The sequence below is a fragment of the Crocodylus porosus genome, unplaced genomic scaffold, assembly GCF_001723895.1.
Source record: "Crocodylus porosus isolate Cpor-Errol unplaced genomic scaffold, CroPor_comp1, whole genome shotgun sequence".
NCBI lineage: Eukaryota > Metazoa > Chordata > Crocodylia > Crocodylidae > Crocodylus > Crocodylus porosus.
The window spans coordinates 46,891,687-46,898,959 of record NW_017728948.1 but is presented as its reverse complement, the minus strand read 5'-3'; the positions used below and the strand labels follow the sequence as shown (position 1 = coordinate 46,898,959).

The 7,273-nt window shown below is 39.6% G+C and overlaps 1 long non-coding RNA gene across 1 annotated transcript; it reads right to left on the bottom strand.

Moving 5' to 3' along the window:
* Positions 1-1,670: 1,670 nt before the first annotated feature.
* LOC109321944 lies at positions 1,671-4,078 on the bottom strand. The gene is made up of 2 exons (XR_002104241.1): positions 3,999-4,078; positions 1,671-1,936 (listed from the first exon to the last, which is right to left on the bottom strand). It is a non-coding gene; the product is annotated as an uncharacterized LOC109321944 (long non-coding RNA).
* Between the last annotated feature and the right edge of the window lie 3,195 nt (positions 4,079-7,273).

Genomic DNA, 7,273 nt, shown 5'->3' with positions numbered 1-7,273 from the left:
GACCTGAACATAAAAAGCAAAAAGAAACAAGGTTCGTTAGACAGGATCTATCTACTATGAATCCATGCTGGTTGCCCTTCGGCATTATTTTTCCTGCTGGACTCCCACAAATGTGGTCCTTAATAATTTTTTTAAGGTTTTTCCGAAGATAGAGGTGAGAGTAACTGGCCTATAATAACCTGGATCCTCTTTTCTCCCCTTCTTGAAAACAGGAACCACACTGGCCCTTTTCCAGTCCTCTGGGACCTGTCCTGAGCTCCATGAGTGCTCAAACAGTCATGCCAGCGGTTCAGCTATAAGTGACACTGGCCAATTCCTTCAGCACCCTTGGATGAAGATCATCTGGGCCTATTGATTTGAATATGTCCAGGCCCTCCAAGTGCACCTGCACTAGGTCAGCGCTAATGCTTGGAAGGCTGATGTGGCAGCTTAATTTAAAATCATGTGTTAATTGAATATGAAAATAAATGTTACAGTAAGTATAGCACCCCTGCAGTTTTTATATTAAATTCAGTTTATTTTCTGCTATCCATACATATATAGTTTTCATATTTTTACTGACAATTGCAACTGACAATGTCACATCATAGAATAGTTGTTGTTAAGGGAAGCAGGGAGATTTGGTAGGTACATTGTTCAACTGAGGAGCATTTGGCACCCAACAACATGAAGAAGGCAATTTGGGTATACATAATAAGAGTACTGTGTGAAATTCTCTTCATGATGTCCCTGCAAATGCTGGTTAAACTCATAAAAGATTCCCTTAAGACAAGAAAATAAAATAGACATAGTTCAAGTTTGCATCTGCCTCCATCCCAGTGGATAACCAATTTTGGAGTATAGCTTTTATGACAATATAGATAATCACTAGTAAATGATTTTAAAACAGATTGTATAGTTCTTATATTATTTATGATATTCAATTGTAAGTAAATCATGATGTGTGTATGTATGTGTACGTATCTTCAGGGAACTTGTTTAAGGGACACTGGGATTTTGAACATTACATCATGTTAGTTTGTATTTCAAATATGTAGGAATAATGTCATTCTCAGATAAGTTTCCTTATGATGTTCTACATCTCTAGTAATCCCAGGAGACAGACTCCTGAAGTACTGCATATTTAATTCATTATCATTGTGTATGAGCTTCAAAAAATATGGGTCCTCCCAGAGAAAGGAGAAAAGTAAATCCTGAAGGATTAAAAGGAAGAAAAAAAAGAAGATGCACAATAATGCTTTCACACCACTGCTCAGTCACTATGCTAAAAGAGACTGTTTCCTGCAAACAGGTATATGCATGCTCAACTTTATGAGAGTACTCCCATTCACTTCAGCTGGAACTTCATACCACCAATTTTCTGGGAAAAGGAAAACTAGTACTCACTGTTCAAGTATGTCACAGAACACAGTGATATCCCAACAGTTTTCACCTGGGCCCTTTGCACTCTAATAATAGCAATAAAAGGAAGATTGGTGATGCCTGTATAATAGTACAGAGCTAATTTAATCTGTCATTTCTTGTTTAGTTACCTCAAAACATTTAATTGTAAATGGCTGTATTAAGATTCTTCTCATTTTATAGTACAAAGCAATCATGCAAGTTTAACACAGAAACAAAACATGAATATCAATAGAAATGAATAGTGAACATTATTTGTGACAAAAATAGTGGTTAGGAAAGGCATTTAATATTTTGCAGGACTTTTTCAGTGTTATTGACATTATAATTTTTCTGGCATTTACAGTGCTATAATTGCATATTATCTTGAAGGAATGTTACAGTATTTCTCAAAGAACAGCAGAGTTTACTAGTAACCAGAAATAGTTTTTTTCTTCCCAAAAACTGTTAAGAGGACTTTCATGCTTTTAATCTGTTCTTTTGAAAATGGAAAACTCATGCCATGTAATCACGACTTCCTGGGATTCTGAAAAAACTGATAAAAGGGGCACATTGATATCCAGTGAATAGAAATACAGTATTGCATTTTGGATTTGATCTGTTCTATGTGTTCTTTATATTCAAACCATAATTTTTCAAAGGTTGTTTTCATGAAACTTAGCATATTAAGCCATCTGCAATCTGATTTTTTTCAAATGTGTAGAGCAGTGGTTCTCAACCTCATTAGACTCAAGACATTCCTCCATATTTTTATGAATTGAGTGACACCCCATTTAAAAAACCAAGGCCCCTGGCACACATTCATTTAGTGGTGCAATAGAATCTGATCCCAGATTTCAATAATTGCACCTCCTGCCAATGCCATACCTACATGGAGGAGGTATGATTTTAGGATTAGGAATCAGATCTAAATCATACCATGACTACATCCCAGTGAAAGGGGATCCTGGGATCATGGTCCTAGGCTACCCCAGCACAACTTAGCAACTGCTCTAATTAAAATGACACAGCATCACATGTATTAAGCACTTGCACATTTAAAAATGGCCAAGGTTTATCTAAATCTAGTTTTACAATAGAGGTAGCGCTTCCATTTTTATGGCTTAAAAACTTGTTTGACAAGGTTTAGATAAAGCACCCCACAGCCATTTTAAAATGCGCAAAAGCTTAATCCACATGATGCTGCAGCAATGCTGGAGCATTCTAATTCAAATGTGAAGGAGCACGTATATAGCAACCAAGAGGTGTATGCTTCAGCATTGCTAAACAGAAAGCAAAATGATGAAACAAACCCTTGTGAAGTGCTATGAGATTCTTAGGGAACAAGCTTTAAGCCAGTAGTTTCCAAACTCTGACAGATTGCACACCACCAATTTAAAGTAATACAACTTTAAGTAGCACCAGCAAATGTTTCAGTTCAACCTTAAGTACCATCAGCAAATTTTTGTCAGATAAAGTAATTATAAAAAATCTGTTAACGTGTACCACTGACAGGTTGTCTGTGTACCACTGGTGGTACATGTACCACAGTTTAGGAACCATTGCTCTAAGCTATGTACTAGTTACTTTTGCTATTCTATTATTGCAAAGCAGCTGTAAAATCAGAATACTGATTATAAAGAATTGGAAGAACTAGGTGTAATGACTTTATACCATGGCTCCAAATAGAAGTAAGCTTATAGAATGTACTCAGGATGCCTTTGAGTTCTAGCTCTTCCTGACTACCTGAGCCAGAGGGAGCTGAAGAGACATGGTGTAGACACGCAACATATTTATTCTGGACTGAAAGTGAAAGGAACACACCATGCACATCCTTCACCAGTGTAAAAGGGTAATATTACCCTTCAGAAGGAAGTTGCACTGATATATGTACTAGTCATGTGTCTACACCGCTACTCATTTTTTCCCCATGTACCTATTACGTGCCCAATGCAAAACAGCTTCAATGCCATCTACTGGCCAGACATCATAATAGTGTCTGCCTATGTAAACACAGCAGCTCTCTTGGAAGAGGATACTGGGTGTCCTCTCCCAATATTAGAGTCAAATCCATGGATGAATTATTCCATTATAATCATCTTGGGTGTCCTCACCATAGAAAATCCTTGGACTTATCTTGTTTATGCCGGGGCCAAAATTTCTTTTAGCCATCACTGGAATTAAGTTGGTATAAAAACAGCATAAAAGCCATCGTTCTGGCCCACCAGCCTTTCCAGTCCTGCACTGAGCACAGCTTGGCCATTTCCACAGGAGGACTATACAAGAATGTTAACTATACGCTCTGTTTACGTATGTATTTTTTATTTCATGGGATACATCTAATTTATAGTAGAACTCCTGCTGATGACAACTGAAGTTTTACCTGCATATGCACTCCAAGATCGGTATCTAAGATTCTACTCCCTCCAGTGTATACACAAAACATAGCAAGCCACAAATGGCCAAGCCGTGTCTTTGCTCTGAGAGAGAACTTTTCAGGTAATCCTTGCCCTCCACTTCAGTGTTAAGTGACCAAGCAGAATGGTGCTACTTTCAGCCTTCATAAAGCTTTCGTAGCTATCTTGGTATACACTCCATTCCAGAGCAGCAGCACTTACCTTCTCAAGACATCAGATCACCTTCATTTCTGTGAGCAGGTTGTGATATCTTCTTACCCTGTCAGAGGTAGAGCTGCACATTGTCATTTAGAAGTACAGCAACAATCAAGGAGTAGTGCTGTTGTAGCCTTATTATCTACTGCCAAGATGTCCAGGTAGTTGTGTGGCAGAGTCCAGATCTGTGAGAATATCATCATCACCACTGTCTTGTGTTACAAGAGCAGCCAGAGGGATAGGGGCTCCTTTGGGCTGGGAAGATTCTGAGCAACACCTATAGCCCAAGAAAAAACAATTCCTTCTTTAAACAAGCCTTATACCAAATTCAACTTCTTGTGAGTATTTGGCTTAATTTTAGGCAAAAAATTCTGACATTTTGTTTTGACAAAATAAGTTTTAAAAGTATTTTCAAAGCTGATCCAGTATAAGAACCTCCTCCTTATTCACAGTATCTATAGAGTGACTTAGTCATATCAGTAGCAGCCTTAAGGGAGGGCAAACTGGGCAACCGCCTGGGTCCCCACACTTTAGGGGACCCCAAAATTTTGCAACAAAATTTTTGGGGCTGAAATTTTTGCAAGGAAGAGGCTCTATTTGCATTTTAACACTTGACTATTTATCTAAGTCCCCCAACGAATATTAAAAAGATCCACAGTACATAGTTCAGCAAAATTGAGCCTCTAAGGGGCCTCAAATGACTCTCTTGCCCAGGGCTCCAACAACCCTAAGGCCACCACCGGTCACATGTTTGCTTCTATTCATTCATTTCCCAGCCATTCATGTCAGGTTCTCTCACTGCTACCCCTCTCGCCCCTACCTTCTGAAAGGTATCTTCTTTCCATGTGTTTTCCTCACTCTTGTTCTGTTCTCCTTCAGTGGCTTCAGAACACCATCCAAGCTGGAGTGAACTCAAGAGTCTAGTAGATTTCTACAGAAGCTGCTTGTCATTCCTTGGTGCAGTCTGTAGATTACAACAAGAATTTTTACATAATTCCAAGCTTTTTAAAAAATATATGTGTAGACAAGATTATGATCCTGTTGACTCTCTTAAGGTACCTCAATATACATGGGCATATAATTGAATTATACACCTGACCATGACTGTAGACAGCAATAGTCTTGGCAAAGGGGAGGGATGGTGTAAATTTTCTAATAGGCCATTTCTATCCTTGATTTCCATTAACAAAATCTTCTATCTTTAATACAAAGATTTAGCAGTCCTTCAAGAAACATGATAGGCCATGTATACTTACATTTTGCTTTCATGACGAAGTTGATTAGGTTTGAGCCAGAGGTAGACTAATTCAGGCCTGTGTCCCAGATACTCACATATTCCCAGCTACACAATCCATCTGTAATATACAACAAAATGCTGAAAAAGCATAGTCCAATCAACTGCATATCCAGTCAACCACACATTACTACATGTTGTCTCTGCAGCAGTTTATTCCCATCTAGCATTCTAGCATCTTAAGATTCTATAAAGAGGTCTTGACCCTTTTTTATCAGGAAATCTCTTGATATTTGTGAGAGCATGAACAAATGCCTTTCTATATGTTAACGTAAGTATTTTACAGTGAAATCTCCTGCTATGAACAGAGGTAATTTAACTGTTTTAAAAGAGAGAAGGGAGCTATTGCACCATAACTTTTACGTTGACTTGCTTCTATAGCTCAAATGAGCAAAATTATTGTAAATTTAACCCTGTATGAAACATGGTTAAAGTTGTAACAGTTCTGCTGCACTAGTATTGGTACAGGACTATGCAGACATAACAGTTACATTGTATGCTTACCCATCAACACCCTGTATTTGTAACTGCACAGGTGTCAATCCCAATTGTTTGATGTTCTACAAATTTTGCTGAAGCAGGTGCAGTATATGTGGAGAATAATAGAAATGTATGTATTAGCTTTTGCATTTCTACCTGCTTGGTATGAAGGAATTAATTTATTTCCTGGAACTGAGGATAAGCAATAAAGTGACTAGGTCAGGGTCATATAGGCATGTTGGGTTGAATTGGATGACTCCAACCCTTATGATTCCATACTGAGATGTGCATGGTCTACCACAAGCTTCCAGCATGTGAATGGAAGTATGTGGGAGATACAACAGAATGACAATGGCTGGATTGCTGACTTCTAACACGCATATGCATGTAGGCCTTGTTTGACCATCTTTTCAATTTCCTTAAATATTATCTTCCAGTGGACAAATAATTGGTGTCTTCTTGCAGTAATCTGTCCAGTGTTTCAGCAAATATCTGATGGCTGCATAGCTACCAGTGTCTAAGCTCCTTTGGATTCACTGAATTAGCCACAGTGCTAAACAGATGCACTGAAGATCAGAACTTCAGGATGTATAGGGCTCAACAAAGAGACTTGGTATTGTGATGCTCAGTACCCCAGCCTAATGTTCCTAATCCTCAGAGGGGAACCCGGAGCCCTGAGTCAAGCTTGCAGGTTTCTTATACATTGCATGGGGAGAGTTAGAAGTCTCACAATGAAAGACACAACAGCCACCATGCTAAGCAGAGGGTCACCTATGTTGACCAAAAGGAAAAGCAGATGAAGGATGCTCGTCTGTCAGTGGTGGGGTTGGACTATAGGAAATGACATGTCTATAATTGGGATTCACCACCGAGAATCCCCTCCTGGACTTATGAGTTGTGAGAGGTCACACTTCTAAAGGCAGCTGTGGCACCCTGTAGCTGCCACTAATTCCATCTCTCACCTTGTCTCATCAAAGTACCACCCTAATCCCACCTACCACACCTTGCTGGAACCTTAATATAAATTAGGGAATCCGTGCTTAGAAACTGGAATGAGACCTTGAAAGCCTCATTCCACCCTGCTCATTGTGGGGCAGCCTCACTTTGGCATAGGCTTTTAACTCTGTCCCTTGAACAGGGCTTTTCTCCCTTCAACTGGCCTCAGCCAACCCACTTGTTAGTCTCTTTCCCTGTCTCTGGGACCTACTCAGTCTATAAAGCTCCCACTGATTGCACTGTTCACCAGGCCCCTTGCCCTGTGTTGCACCATAGGGCCCCTGAGCACACAGCTCTAAATGCTGAGTGCTCTACTCGCATCCAGAGTGGCTTCCTTCCTCCCATTCAGCCACTCCCAAGCCTCATGGTCAAAACAGTCAACACAAACACTCAACCAAAAACAGCTAACCCATCTGGGTACACTCATAACAGAGGACTGGAAGAGGGCCAACGTGGTTCCCATCTTCAAAAAGGGGAAGGAGGACCCAGGAAACTATAGGCCAGTTAGTCT